Consider the following 16310-nt stretch of genomic DNA (forward strand, 5'->3'; position numbering starts at 1 on the left):
TGCGGTCTGTCGTACGCCTTTCCGCCTATACCACTTCTGCCCAGAGTGCTGAAGAAGATCAGGCGCGACCGGGCCCAAGTCATCTTGGTGGCTCCGGATTGGGCACGAAGGTACTGGTATCCCGAGCTACTCAGTATGTCCATCGATCCCCCGATACGACTGCCTCTTCAGGAGGATCTTCTGTCGCAGCAGCAGGGGACGGTCCTCCACCCGAACCTGTCCAGCCTCCACCTACATGCGTGGAGATTGAGCGGCGGCAGTTGATGCCATTTGACTTGCCTCCTGAAGTCTGTGATGTCATTCTGGCAGCCAGGCATCCCTCCACGAAAACGGTATACCCTTGCCGGTGGAACAAATTTGTGGCATGGTGCACAGCGAAGGCTGTGGATCCCCTTTCCGCCCCTCTTTCTGAGGTTCTCCTCTTTCTTATTTCCTTGGCCCAGCAGGGCTCTGCTCTGGGCACCTTGAAAGGTTATCTTGCTGCTATCTCTGCTTTCCTACGGCTTCCTGATCAGCCTTCTCTTTTCAAGTCCCCTGTTGTTTCACACTTTCTCAAGGGCATTACTCATATGTACCCTCCTGTTCTTTTCGTAATGCCTCAGTGGGACTTGAACCTTGTTCTCACTTTTCTGATGTGCGCTCCCTTTGAGCCCCTTCATAACTGTCCCATCCGTCTTTTGACTTTGAAAACTGCTTTCTTGGTAGCAATCACCTCCGCTAGGCGGGTGGGTGAGCTCCAGGCTTTGTCATCTAAGCCTCCCTTCCTTTCAGTTAATCAGGACAAAGTTGTCCTCCGGACACGTCCTTCTTTCCTGCCTAAAGTCGTGACTCCCTTTCACATCAGGCAATCTGTCACGCTGCCCACCTTCTTTCCGCCTCCGCATCCTTCAAAAGATGAAGAGAGGCTCCACCGTCTGGACCCAAAACGTGCGCTATCCTTTTATTTGGACCGCACAAGACGGTTCCGGGTGGACGACCAACTTTTTGTTGGATACGTAGGGGCTAAGAAGGGTAAAGCTGTCCACAAGCGGACCATCTCTCGGTGGGTCGTGTTGTGTATTAAGACCTGCTATTCTTTGGCGAAAAAGGTTCCTCCTGTTGGGCTACGGGCCCATTCTACTCGGGCCACAGCGGCCACGACTGAACTGGGACGGGGAGTCCCCTTGCAAGACATCTGTCAGGCGGCGACGTGTGCTTCGCTGCACACTTTTGCGAGACATTACTGCCTGGACAGCCACGTCCGGAGGGATGGCCACTTTGGCCGTTCTGTTCTCCAGGACTTTCTGGTGTGATCTTGGTTCGCAGACCCAACACCGGGGTTGGTATTGCTGGGGTATCTATTCTAAGGTGAGGAATCTAACTAACGTGTTTCTTTCAGATGAACAAGTTACTTACCTTCGGTAACGATGTATCTGTAAGAAACATTAGTTAGTTAGATTCCTCACCGACCCACCCAGCCTCCCCGTTCTGCGAACCGACATCTAGGGTTAAGGTTCTCCCTTTCAGGGCCCTAGATTTTTTGGAACCAGTGTCTGTCTCTTGCATGGCTCAGCGTCCCTGGCGCGGAAAGCTATGTACAAGAACGGACGTCAGCGCGTGAGGGCGGCGTCTAAGTACTCTGACGTCATTCCGGCGCACACAGCGCCAACGACGAACGCGGAGCCGCAGACGGCGCCTAGCGACGCGCAAGGGGTATTGCTACAAAAATCTTTCCGGATCCAGCCTGACGCCTGGGGATATTCTATTCTAAGGTGAGGAATCTAACTAACTAATGTTTCTTACAGATACATCGTTACCGAAGGTAAGTAACTTGTTCTTCAGGTCGATAAAGGTCGCCTATAGGTGACATTTGCTGATAAGCACTGTTTTACGGTATAATTGGAGGAAACAGAAGACAGTGCTGGTCTTTTCCCTGACGCCTGCTTGGAAGGGAGAGAGTATCTACCCTTCTTCGACTTGTGCACAAATTTTGTCTAAAACAGCCCGGTAAAAAACTCTTGTGTATCGAGTCATTCAGACTAATTGGTTTGTAGCATGATGGCAAGTTGTGGTTCTCTTTTTTTTGTAAATTGGTAACACCCCAGCACCTTTCCAGGACTTGGGAATTGGGGCTCTTTTGCCTGTACATTGCTCAGGAGCATAATGTACTCAGCCCACTTTACTTTGTCAGAAAGGTAAATGTCGCCGGGAATACGATCTGGTCTGGGGGCTTTCCGCTGTGCTGTAGCACCTATGGCAAACTCTAAGTCCTGTAGGTCGAATGTTATTATAAGGTCTGACTGGTCTATGTTGATAAAGACCTCACCATCTCTGGTACGATCTGTCAGGCCATCGTCATACAAAGATTGGAAATATTTGGCCCACACTAGGGGCTACTATAGTTTGCAGGCTGGGCTGTTGCATCAACTCTTCACCATGTGCAAAGTGACCAACATTTTGTCACATCTTTCTCCTGGCTAGAAGCTAGAAGGTCACTCCTCCTTTTTTCCCTATGCAGCATAGCTTATAGTTGGGCATGATTCTAGGCTTTTTCCAAAGCTCTAGTTTGATTAATGTATTTACTTTTTATTGCTACTATGAGTTTAGATTATAGTTCCTGCCCTCAACGTTATACCAGTACGTGATTTTCTGCACACTTCTTCTATTGTTGTTGGGCACACAGAAGTGGACAATTAGCTGGTTTAAAAAGCTTGAGTGGATTTCGAGGACATCTTGTGGGTTATCCCTGGGAGCCCCACGGCAGCTTTGAGTTTTGCTAAAATGCTTAGCACTTAATTCTCAATAGAGGATAGAACACCATCTCTCGCTGCCAAATGTCTCCATTTAAGATGGCGTTTGCTGTTGGCTAGCAGGACATCCTTAGTAAGTCAACCGAGATGGAAGTCAAAGGTGACTTTCCTCCTACAAGGAGTCATAGTTAGGCATAGGGGCTTTTAATCGCAGTTGTACTTTTCACAACCATGTTGTAGGAAGCTGGCTCTCTATATAGTGTACACTGTGCAGAGCGTCTAGTGGGTCCCCAATTGGTTTGCAGAGTCTAAAGTAAATATTGGTAACGCTCTCTTTTGTGGTAGTGTGGGCAAGCAGTTAGGCTTATCAGAGGGTAGTGCTAAGCGTTTGTTGTACTCACAGAGGCAATATATGAGACACACGCTCAAAGAATAAATCGGAGACAAAATTAGAAAAAGAACACTTTTTTTATATATGTTTTAAAGCCAAGAACTTTGTTCATCGGTAAGTACTTTTCTCAATAACAAATCGTACAGGTAAGTAAAGCTGGTAAAGTTGTGCACCTTTACGCACAATGCAGTCCTATGAAAGGAAATGTCAAAGATACATAAAGGTAGGTACAGACTGTTTCAGGCATTCACCTTGTGGGATCGAAATAGTAGTGGGCAAAGGTTCAAAGTACTACCAGCAGTTCTTTGGGAATTGCCCAGGTTCTACCAGGAGCAGGATGCTGGTGAGGATGGTAGCTGGTGCGCTACAGAGAAGTGGGGCCACCTGAAAAGAGGCTTCACATGGGGACTAGCGGGCAAGTCTGAGGGCTCACAAACGGGGGCTCAAGTTGCAAGGGGTCTTTGAGCACGGGGACACAGCGGGTTTGTCAGGACCTGGACCTGGGGGTTTGGGAGCAGAGGGGTTTGGTTGGTTGGGCTGGGTGCACAGAGATGCACCTCGTGGTCAGGGGCAAATTCAAGGCAGCTGGGCCACTCTTGAAGTGGGTCTCAGTGATGCTGAAGTCCCTCGACAGCTGCTTGGTCCTGGTGCAGTGAGAATCCGGACTGGTCTCTCACTGTTGGTGTTTGATGAAGGGCGTCCTGTACCCCAGGTGTTGGTACTAATACTGCATGGGGTCTTTTTACTCTGTGGGTAGACAGATTTGACCTTCCAGAGCACGAGTACCTTCTCCTGATCATTTACAGCGTTGGTCGGGCTGGGGAGCTGCAAGGCGATGGACCGGACGTTGCTCATCGGTGCCTGCGAACAACAGGGTAGTTGCTCCTCTTCTCCAAGGGAGACTGTAGGAGATTTTCGAAGTACTGGCAGGCTACCCAAGACTTTGGCAGTTCTCCAGCTTGCAGGACGAGTCACTCTGTTGCGAATGTCGATAGAAGGCAGAGGACAGAAGGGTTTTGCACCAAAGTTCTACTGTAGTTCTCGGCAGGCAGTGACTCTCCTTCAGCCTTCTACTGTTGTGCCACCTAAATACGCAATTTAGGGGCGTTTACGGGGAGTGACGTGTAGTAGCCAATGGGCTACCTACCGTTAGGAGGAATCTGAAATGTGGAGTTTACGTCATCTGACCTGCCTTAGGGGTAGTGCTGGCTGACTGTGGGCACACCTCCTAATCTTACTCATTTTCCTGCCTTTCTTGCCAGCAAAAAGTGGGGTTAGGACAGGGCTGCGGGCACTTCCACTATCTGGCAAGGCCAGAAGTAGCATAACAAAGGGGAAAGGGGGCTTTGAAGCTTCCCGCCCTGGAATGCCCATCCAGCATCGAGGAGGGGTGAACATCTCCGCCCAGAACAGGCTTTGTTCCTCACCTCCGAGAGCGAAAGCTCTCACCTCAGTAGGTCAGAGACCTGTCTATGTGTTTTGAATGTAGCTTCTCACCAATAAGCCACACCCAATCCCTGCAATCCCACCTGGGAGGCAAATAACAAAATGCAAAGACTCTATCACTTTTAGAATAAGGTTTGGGGTTTATTATAAAGGCTATCTCAGATACCAAATGCATAAGATTCAAATATATGTAGCAAACTCATAATCTAAAGGCATGAATCAATAACTGAGCAAACTATAATACTGATTAATAAACAAGCAATAACTGATATAAGATAAGATACACTGGACGTCCTGCAAGAGATCAGAAAGATATATATATATATATACACAGTAGAGGATCACTCTGGATGTGCACCTCCCACACCACAAAGAAAACACCTCAAATGATCAAAGCCACTGGCCACACATCACAATGGCAATAACCACACAACTCAATACATCACCTGGTGCATACACTGCCCACTTCTGACCGGGGGAATCACAGCCGGGGATCAGAGCTCAGCAAGCCAGGGTTCAATCCGAGATAGACACGTCTGCCCTCACTCGGAATCCAAACTCCCAGTTTCTCAGCCTGCAACCCTCAGCTTTAAACACACTAGAAGATTCATGAAAGACCTCCTCCCACCGCCAGAGGAATTTTACCACAACTGGCCAAGTTCCAAGGAAGCATCTCCATCCAGTAAGGAGCTCTCAAGTCTCTTCCTCCATTTGCACTTCTTACAGCCTCTGTCTTGACGAAGCTCTCACAAGGCCTTCCACAGTACACTAAACAAAAACAATCGCTCAGGAAAACACCAAGACCTTGAATGTGAATAACCCAAACAACTTGCAAGCACTGCTGTGCACGAATCAGCAAGGCAAAGTCCGACATGAGGCCCTGCCAAAGGCAATAGTCAGCACTTATAATTCTCATCCACACAACTTACAAGCACCACTGTGCACACAGAAAAGTTTGAAGCAAGGTAAAGTCAGAAGGCAGGATGACCTGACAGCAAGATTACAGGATGGAAGAGAAGCAAGTATATGCAGGACCATCCTACATTAAGGCTAGGGTAAAATAACACACTAAAGTCAGTTAAAATGGTGGCGGTCGGAGGTCATCATAGGGTGCCAGACTACAAGAGTGGCTCTTTCACTACATTCCACCCCATGACCTTCGACTATCACCATTCACATATATCAAAAACTGAACCTCTTAACTAAAGACACCACCACTAGTGAAAGCACAAAAACTGCATTCCTTAATTGGAAACACAACTATAAGTGAAAAACCTCATTTCATAACCGAAAGTCACAAATATAAAAATGCATGTGATAAGCATTACTGGAAAGCAAGTTGTAACTGAAAACATAACCATGATTGAAGAACTGCATTTCAGTACTGAAGAAACACAACTAAAACTGAAAGAACTGCATTTAAGAACACAAATGTGAGTAAAGAACTACATTTCCTAAATACATGTTGAGACAGCAACTTATGTGCTGAACTGAAAGCACAGAAATAGATCATGCATATCTGGATACATGTTTGATGGATACACAAAATAAACGAATCAAGCTTTTGAACGCTCCTAATGTCTCTAATGGTTAAACTGGAACTTCTACTGCTAAGGCAGCCAAACTAATATGAATTGCCCGCTGAAAAATAAAAGCAACATCAACATGTTTTTCTCTGTTCAGTCTCTAGCACAGAAAATATCTGCTCAAATTGCAGCACAACGTCTCAGTTGTACACCTTCTTTTGTGTTCAAACCAACAGTTCATCTGGGTAAAAGGCACACAGCCCTTGCATGTTGTTTCATCACAAGTTAATAAAACCACTCCAATTGCAGCACATTCTGCTGCTCACTATTCACTTGAAAACGAAGCAGCCTGTCTGTTTGAAAGACGCACAGCCTTCTCGCTTGTCGCGTCATCTCCATCTCCTACACATCAGTACTGTTTGCTCGGCAAAGGAGGACCCCATCCAGTCCGTTCAGCAAAGGAAGACCCCATCCGGTCCGGTCAGCCACGGACGTCAGCCTCCCATGTCCGGTGATCACTCCAAGCTTGGGGGGGGGAAGGGGAGGGAAGGGAAGGGGAAGGGGAAGGAGGGGGAAGGGGGGATCCCACTCATACGTGGACTGGGCACCACGCACACCAAGGCGCTGCAGTACGATGATCTGAAAAAAAGAAACGAGCATCACTTTTCTTGCAAAAAAACATTTTTCAAAAGCATTCCCGTCTGCATAGCTCTCCGCTGGCTCTGGGGAATTGTCTGAGAATTCTACCCACGCTTTAATCTCTGAATCCTTGATATGAGAGTGAAACTCTTTTTCCCTGCACAGTAAGAAGGGCTTGGGCAGTCTACTTCCTGACTATTTTTTCACTCACTGCTGAATACGTGCTCCCTTTATCAATTGGCAGCAGCCCAAGGCACTTCATCTGCTCTGGTAATTTTCCTTACCCCAACACGCCCTTCACCATCGGTGGGGCTGGTCTGGCTTGTGCATTCTGACACATAAGAATCACAAATCTGAGGAAATCTAGGGGGATATACATCCCTTCATGGTCTGCCCACCTGTTTGTATGGTCTTTATCTCCTAGGTGCTCGAAATTAATCATGCACACCAAATTTAAATCCTGTATCACCACCTCTGTTAGCCTTTTCATCTGCAAGGAAATTAAATGCTTGGTCATGTACAATAACTGACACTCTGGGGAATCCTATATATCAATTTCCACCACTGGACTTTATTAGGACCTGAAAAATCACATTCTATATTTTCCTTTCCCTGTTCATTACAAAAACTATTAAGAACACACTGCACATTCCTGAATTGACTACATTTCAGTTTCTAAAATAACATCCCTCCCTGTAAAGCAAAATTTATTATTCACCAACATGTCTAAGTTATACCTACGAACAGCGATCGTTAAATCTAAAATAAAAAAACTGGTCTATTCATTTTCCTCACGTTTTCTAAACTCACATTTGTTCACATATGACTCATCCTGGCTGGTCAAAACAAATGGCTAGAGTACATGTTTAATTCTCTCTTCAAAAAAAACGAACTTGTTTTCAAATTGCTTTAAAAATACATCTCTCCATCTAATGTTCAAATAACCTGTTACAAGGATGGCAAAAGGACACCTTTTAACTCCTATTCTCTGTATCTTTTTCCACTATCAGAAGCTGCTCTGTGTGTGTCTCTCAATCCCCCTTGAGCACTGCACCTCCTCTGTAAGGCTTCCGCGGAACCTTCTGGGCCCCGTGCCAAAATTAACAAGCAGAGCCTTCTTCCTCTGCTGCCTCTAGCCCCCACCTTATCTCCTCCAAGGCCAAAGTGCTCTGCACACCTGCCAACTTTAGTCTGCTCCTATCTGCTCTGCGACTCTCCTCATAGGGGGGAGGAAACTTGCGCCTTTGCAAGCCTCCCAAACATCTATCTCAAAGACGCACGCACTTCACCATCACTGACTGTGTATTTCATTTCTCATCCTGCACCAGATTTTTACATGCCATCCACTCCCAGGACGAATTTCATGTCTGAGAGGGAAAACAGCCTCATATTTTTTTTTCTCAACCCTTTCACCTCTTGTCAGAAGGAAACGGAATTCACAAGCTAAACATTTTATTCAACACTAATACACCATTGTCTCCCTTTCTTCTGTTCTTATCTCAGAGCTATAAACTGCCCACTATCAGACCATGAGTCTGTATTTCACTTGTCCTAGTGCACATTTAAATGTGTGTCAGTGCAGCACAAATTCACACTGGCCTGAACAGTCACAGAACTGCCTTTGATTTAAACGCACATTTCTTTTTCCTAACATTTCTCTCCTGTTGAATCACTTCCTATATTAAAATAATGTACATTCTAGTACTTCTAATCAAACCATATTTTTACATTTGTTACATTTTACAAATTAAGAACAACCAGGACAACAAGAAACTCATTCCAGGCATCTTCAGAAAAGGACCAAATTCATTAGTTTGCCTGGGAAAACAATTGCAAATGCTCCTTTTATTTTATCATGTTCTCAAAGAAACCAAACAATTTCAAGCGCTTTTTCCAAAGACCTCAAACAAAGAACACCCCACATTTCAGGGTTCCAGTCAATTCCAACCTTTCAACGCACTGTTCTCCTATTAACCCTTCCTCTGCTTTTCCTATACTTATTTAGCATGATACAAACCATATCCTTTTCTACCACAGTCTTGTAAGTTTCCCACTTATATTTGCAATAATTTATTCTGACAGGTTAACATTGCAGAGGTCTTTTTGGCTCCACAAACCGTGTCTCTCATGTCTCAAATTCACACTGCAACTGAACATATTTTGTATGCATTTCTTAATAAACACTTGAAAGGGATCCAGTCCTTTCTGCTTAACGTAGCAAATGATGTATAAGCACTTTTACAAGAGACACTGAAACACACACACTCCAATTCTCACTCAGCCCAGCACAATTAGCTCACTCTCGGGCTAGCACACCATATGGGCTACCTCCCATCCAAATATATACATATATCAATTGGTATCTGAGAGTCTGCTTCTAATTTCTAGCAAACATATTTCTTCCCCTTTTAAATCAACGTTCACATCCTGCAACCGACTACGCCAAAATGTTTTGAATGTAGCTTCTCACCAATAGGCCACACCCAATCCCTGCACTCCCACCTGGGAGGCAAATAACAAAATGCAAAGACTCTATCACTTTTAGAATAAGGCTTGGGGTTCATTACATAATACTCTCTAAACAAAGGCTATCTCAGATACAAAATGCATAAGATTCAAATATATGTAGCAAACTCATAATCTAAAGGCATGAATCAATAACTGAGCAAACTATAATACTTATTAATAAACAAGCAATAACTGATATAAGATAAGATACACTGGACGTCCTGCAAGAGATCAGAAAGTATATATATATATATATATATATATATATATATATATATATATATATATATACACAGTAGAGGATCACTCTGGATGTGCACCTCCCACACCACAAAGAAAACACCTCAAATGATCAAAGCCACTGGCCACACATCACAATGGCAATAACCACACAACTCAATACATCACCTGGTGCATACACTGCCCACTTCTGACCGGGGGAATCACAGCCGGGGATCAGAGCTCAGCAAGCCAGGGTTCAATCCCAGATAGACACGTCTGCCCTCACTCTGAATTCAAACTCCCAGTTTCTCAGCCTGCAACCCTCAGCTTTAAACACGGTAGAAGATTCGTGAAAGACCTCCTCCCACCGCCAGAGGAATTTTACCAGAACTGGCCAAGTTGCAAGCAAGCATCTCCATGGCAGTAAGGAGCTCTCAAGTCTCTTCCTCCATTCGCACTTCTTCCAGCCTCTGTTTTGATGAAGCTCTCACAAGGCCTTCCACAGTACACTAAACAAAAACAATCGCTCAGGAAAACACCAAGACCTTGAATGTGAATAACCCAAACAACTTGCAAGCACTGCTGTGCACGCATCAGCAAGGCAAAGTCCGACATGAGGCCCTGCCAAAGGCAATAGTCGGCACCTATAATTCTCATCCACACAACTTACAAGCACCACTGTGCACACAGAAAGGTTTGAAGCAAGGTAAAGTCAGAAGGCAGGATGACCTGACAGCAAGATTACAGGATGGAACAGAAGCAAGTATATGCAGGACCATCCTACATTAAGGCTAGGGTAAAATAACACACTAAAGTCAGTTAAAATGGTGGCGGTCGGAGGTCATCATAGGGTGCCAGACTACAAGAGTGGCTCTTTCACTACACTATGGTGGCCGCTGGTCGAGACCAGTCAGTTTTGGTCTGTAGGTTTTCAGGGGGCACCTATGAGGTGCCCTCTGGGTGCATTCATTATTAAAACCAGCACTGGCATCAGTGTGGGTTTATTAAGATGAGGTGTTTGGTACCAAACATCTTGGGGTACAGTGCAGCCATAATGTAGCTGGGGAACCAGTAATGATGAGTTTCCAGCCTATGTACTCATTATAGAGGAAAACCGAGCACAATGTGGCAAGGTTTATATGCGCAAACATTTTTTTTTGTAATCCCCACAATCGGATGCAAACTAATTATATTGTGTGCTCCAAGGAAGAGGGCAGCCACTCATACCCCCAGAAAAAGGACCAGAGAACCGGTTCCACACCAAAAGAAACAAATATCCTGAGCACAACACCATGTGTGTCATAAAATCAATGTCTTTCCAATTCCGTTGATTTTATTCTTGAAGTGTGATAAAATCTTCTCCAGATCGCACAATAGCCCAGATCGTACAATAGCCAACACGTGTTCCGTCAGATCTGATGCCTCCGCATCTCTGACTTCATCAGGGCTACAAACAAATTGACAACAAATGTCTGAGTAACTCTTAAAAATATTTAAATATGATCACCTCCACCACATCACCCATGTGCTTTCGGCAATCACATAGTGATTCTGAAATCATTCATAAGTGCCCACAATGTTTGTTAACAAACATATAAATGTACCAATCGTATTAATATCATGAATACTCATAAAGAAGAGGGAATTGAAAACCATACAATCCTAACCTCCATACAACATTTTCCATACATCAGTATATTCACAATATGTAAACACCAGAGCACGAATAGCATTTATACCTAAAAACAAATTCACTTTTTATGGTGTATAATTCATCATCACACATATGAATAACACAAATGACTAATCTAGTGGTTCCAGACAATGAGCTTGCCTTAGAAATATCCCAAATCCATATATTAGTTCCACCGTACTCCAGACGTCAAATACTCGTATTAGATTAATGTGTAATCTGGAGTATAGAAAAAAAAAAATATATATATATATATATATATATATATATATATATATATATATATATATATATATATATATATATATATATATATATATATATATATATATATATATATATATATATATATATATATATATATATATATATATATATATATATATATATATATATATATATATATATATATATATATATATATATATATATATATATATATATATATATATATATATATATATATATATATATATATATATATATATATATATATATATACCACAGGTTGCCCCAAGTGAGGATATCACACATGAAGAGGTAGCGCACACAGCTACCGGCAGCAGGGTTCTCAGCCAGCCCTCCAGTTCTCAAAAAGTGACTGCCATACGCGTTTCGAGGATACTCTCCTCTTGATCACTGGCTCACTCCAATTAGGCAAGGAAAAATGGTTTTGAGAGGAAACACCTTTTATTTGAATGTGTAGACCCGCCCATGTGGGCGTAAGCAAAACAGGGCATCATGGTCTTTGTAGTACAGCCCATCGTCGCTGAGTCAAGATCCCATATAAAACCTGGTTGGGTACCGTTCTCCCACAAGGAATGTTCACTGAATTAATGTCTACCCCAGTGGGCTCGAGGACCGAAAAGGCTGCTTCCAACTCTGCCAATGTCAAACCAGCAGCTAGGCCCTCTTCATTCCCAAACAGCGCTCGCCAAATCCGAGCGTCAAGGAACCGCGGCAGGACATCCTCGCGGCCGGACCAGCCGCTAAATACAAAAGCCACAGGTTGCCCCAAGTGAGGATATCACACATGAAGAGGTAGCGCACACAGCTACCGGCAGCAGGGTTCTCAGCCAGCCCTCCAGTTCTCAAAAAGTGACTGCCATACGCGTTTCGAGGATACTCTCCTCTTGATCACTGGCTCACTCCAATTAGGCAAGGAAAAACGGTTTTGAGAGGAAACACCTTTTATTTGAATGTGTAGACCCGCCCATGTGGGCGTAAGCAAAACAGGGCATCATGGTCTTTGTAGTACAGCCCATCGTCGCTGAGTCAAGATCCCATATGAAACCCGGTTGGGTACCGCTCTCCCACAAGGAATGTTCACTGAATTAATGTCTACCCCAGTGGGCTCGAGGACCGAAAAGGCTGCTTCCAACTCTGCCAATGTCAAACCAGCAGCTAGGCCCCCTTCATTCCCAAACAGCGCTCGCCAAATCCGAGCGTCAAGGAACCGCAGCAGCGGCAGGACATCCTCGCGGCCGGACCAGCCGCTAAATACAAAAGCCACAGGTTGCCAACCGGGTTTTATATGGGATCTTGACTCAGCGACGATGGGCTGTACTACAAAGACCATGATGCCCTGTTTTGCTTACGCCCACATGGGCAGGTCTACACATTCAAATAAAAAGTGTTTCCTCTCAAAACCGTTTTTCCTTGCCTAATTGGAGTGAGCCAGTGATCAAGAGGAGAGTATCCTCTAAACGCGTATGGCAGTCACTTTTTGAGAACTGAAGGGCTGGCTGAGAACCCTGCTGCCGGTAGCTGTGTGCGCTACCTCTTCATGTGTGATATCCTCACTTGGGGCAACCTGTGGCATATATATATATATATATATATATATCAGGCATATAATTGGAGCATCCCAAACAGAGTGCATGCTATAACATGCTAGACATTAACCAAAGCGCCTTTCCGTAAATTTCCATAAGTCCTCTATTCAAAGCAATAAATGACCATAATAAGTCTTTCCTGACCTGCAAATAATACAGATTAGTCAAAATCGGTCTCGTATCACTATTTATATATAGACACCACATATTCTAAAACGAAATACAAATGTACTAACAAACATCTCAGCTTGCCCAATAACATCTTAAGGATACACTCACTACTTGCTACATATTTATAGGTGACAATCAAAATGACAGCGTATGTCCAAGTACACTTTAAACCATGTCACCCCAGTATTAGAGGATCCTTATCATCTGCTATCTAAAACATACAGGCTAAATCACTGTTACAACTCACGTGCTATCAAGTATATAAGGAGAACAATAAAGTATACGACCAGCCACACGGACCAAATCACAGCATAAGCCTCATGTCTCATCACGCTTGCTCCAGTTTCCATAAACTTACTCAACCGAGCAGCGAAAAATGCCCCCGACTCGCTATTTATTATATAAAGACCACATATTCCAGAACCAAAAATGCATGTACTTCTAGATATCTTATCTTACAAAATCACATCATAAGAGTGCACTTTGCTGCCTACTACATATTAATTGGTAACACATGTAGAAAAATCTCAATGTGTTTTAAAATACACTTAACACAATATCACCCCGGTAGTGGATGACCCTTATGATGCGATGTCTCAAACATACGGACTAAGTCGCTGTTAAAACTCACGTGTTACCGAGTATACAAATAACAATAGAATAAACGGCCAACAACATGGACCATATCACAGAATAAATCTCGTGTCCCATCACGTTTGCTCCAATCACAAAAATACATTATAGCCAGCTAGTACACATGTTGCTATCTAGACATGCTTACCCGAGCAGCGAAGAGTACTCCCCACTCATTACACCAGCGTCTTGCTTAGACGCCGTCTTAGATCTCCTGCTTATATAGTCACAGTCTGGGATCATGCCTCACATATTCCAAAATGCGCTAAAGTATTCCTGTAATATATAACTCACAATACCTACAGGGAAATACATGTTATGCTAAAAATATTATTATTACGATGTTTTCCCAAATAAACGCTATTAGTAACGGTAATAACCTTACACAAGATGGCCACCAGAAACTTCATCACAAGCAACAAAGTTCAAATCTATGCACGAAACGTAATCCGGGACCATCAGCCAATGTAGAAAAGCAAATAACTTTATTGCTATCTCTATTTCTGCACCAACACACGCAGGCTGCAATGGCAGTGTGCATGAGCTTGGTGAGGGGCCCCTTAGGGTGGCACAATTCGTGCTGCAGCCCTTGGGGGCCCTCTTTAGTTCTAAGTCCTTAGGTACCAGGGGTACCACTTACTAGTAACTTACAGGGATCCTAAAGGGGTGCCAATTGTAGAACAATTGTACAGTTTTAGGGAAGAACACTGGTACTGGGAATCCGGTTAGCAGGATCCTAGTACACTTTCAGTCAGATTTGCACCAGATACCAGGCAAAAAGTGCGGAGGGCGGTACTGCAACAAAACCCAAATTCCTAAAGGGGAGAGGGGTTACTGCAACAAAACCCAGTTTCCTACACAAGCTCAGACAACCCTCACCCCAGCCAACTGGCCAGGGAGCTCAGCCACTACCTGGGAGAACCTACCTAGTCTGTCGGGCGTGGACAAGTATGGAAACAGGCTGGATTGTTGCAGGGCTTACTCTGCCTTACATCATCCTGTCTTGGTCATTGTCTCTGGGAAGTTGAACTCCGTCAACAGTGTCCGGACCCAATTTAAAAAGCACTTTGTCTGCTTCTTTGCCGAGTTTCATTTCTTTGGGGTGAGAGGTGTCTACCTCTGATAACCCTATCTTGGCCAGGGGAAGCCCCAGATTACCCAAAGAGGTCACCCTCAACTTGAGTAAACCCACCATTACCAACAGGGTCAGGGGTCCTGGCTCGCTAGTCGACAGGAGGTCAGACCACCATGCGAAGAACATTGTAGCCACAACGGGTAACTCCCAGCAAGGGCACTAAAACCTGTCAGTCCCCAGAACCACACCTTTAGCTCTTCACTGGAAGGTGAAGGGGCTAACTTAAAGGCTTCGTTGAGTTTAGGTTTCCTGTCTGCTGTTTGAGAGTGGGGGTTACTACATCCTGTAGCAGGCACCCTCCATCCACACTCTCTTCTGTTAGCTGAGGAGCCACTTTCTCAGGGTTAACAGTTGCCTGGGTAGTTGGGACTTCTCATGAATCAGGTGAGGCTTCACCAGAGCCACTTAGGGAACCCTCCGCAGCAAGGGCAGGATCTCCTTGGCTTACTGGAACTTTGGCTAAAAGTTGTCCACCTTTCCTACACCTTCTCTTTTTTCTATTCTTCTGGGGCCTACAGGTTTAGCACCTTCAGAATCCTTGTGTGATGACTGACACTGGACCAGTACCTCACTTTGGCGCAGAGGATCCTCTAGGTGGTCATTCCTAATGAGAAAGTCAAAGGGGGGTCTTTCCTTTTTACCAACCTTCTCCAACTAAGAGCCCAGCTATTTCTAGGGGTATTACAGCCACAGGCCTAATAGTAACCGCCCTTGGGATAGCCCTAGTCTCACCTGGGATATACTGGTTTGAGAGGACCAGCCTGTCATGCACAACAGTGTGACTGGTACAGGTATATCTCAGGCCAATGGCTGGGATTCCATTCACCAGTAGGTTGTGGAAGTGTCTACTCCTCCCTGGAAACTCCAACGCCACTTTTGGGCCCTTTTCCAGTTAAAAGCTAAGAAGACTTCCTCATCTGAGGAATCTCACTCAAAGGCTACACTGACAACCCCAGGGGATACACTAGTGGGTTTGTTTTTAGGACAGGAAGAGTCCTTGGCCTGGTGCTTTGCCTGTTTACAGTTAAGGCAGTTTTGCTTGGTGTCCCAGTTCTTACCCTGGTACCAACCTCTGCTCTGTGAGGTGTTTCGGGGCCACCCTCCTGGTCAGGTTTTTGGGGTCCTACAGAGGACTCCTTTTGTTTATCTTCAGAGTGGTCCACATTTTTCTCCGGGCTGAAGGTGGGGGAGGGTGGGGTGTTTTTTCGCTTGTTTTGGTCACGCCCTCCATGACGTGTCTTGGACACTCTAGTTTTTGCCCAGTGGTCAGCCTTCTTCCCCAACTCTTGGGAAGAGACTGGCCCTAGGTCCACCAGGTGTTGGTGCGACTTTCATGAACACAATTGCTTAACAGATTTTCTTTCATAATTCCATTATAAAGC

General features: G+C 44.7%; 1 protein-coding gene and 1 long non-coding RNA gene across 3 annotated transcripts in view; one reads left to right on the forward strand and one right to left on the reverse strand.

Moving 5' to 3' along the window:
- Nucleotides 1-16310, forward strand: part of TRAPPC11 (trafficking protein particle complex subunit 11) — a 626226-nt gene that overhangs the window by 216922 nt on the left and 392994 nt on the right. The window lies entirely within an intron of this gene.
- LOC146862671 (uncharacterized) lies at nt 4687-9727 on the reverse strand. The gene is made up of 2 exons (XR_014978494.1): nt 9648-9727; nt 4687-6731 (listed from the first exon to the last, which is right to left on the reverse strand). It is a non-coding gene; the product is annotated as an uncharacterized LOC146862671 (long non-coding RNA).

The sequence above is a fragment of the Triturus cristatus genome, chromosome 2_2 (assembly GCF_964204655.1).
Source record: "Triturus cristatus chromosome 2_2, aTriCri1.1, whole genome shotgun sequence".
In the NCBI taxonomy this organism is placed as follows: domain Eukaryota; kingdom Metazoa; phylum Chordata; class Amphibia; order Caudata; family Salamandridae; genus Triturus; species Triturus cristatus.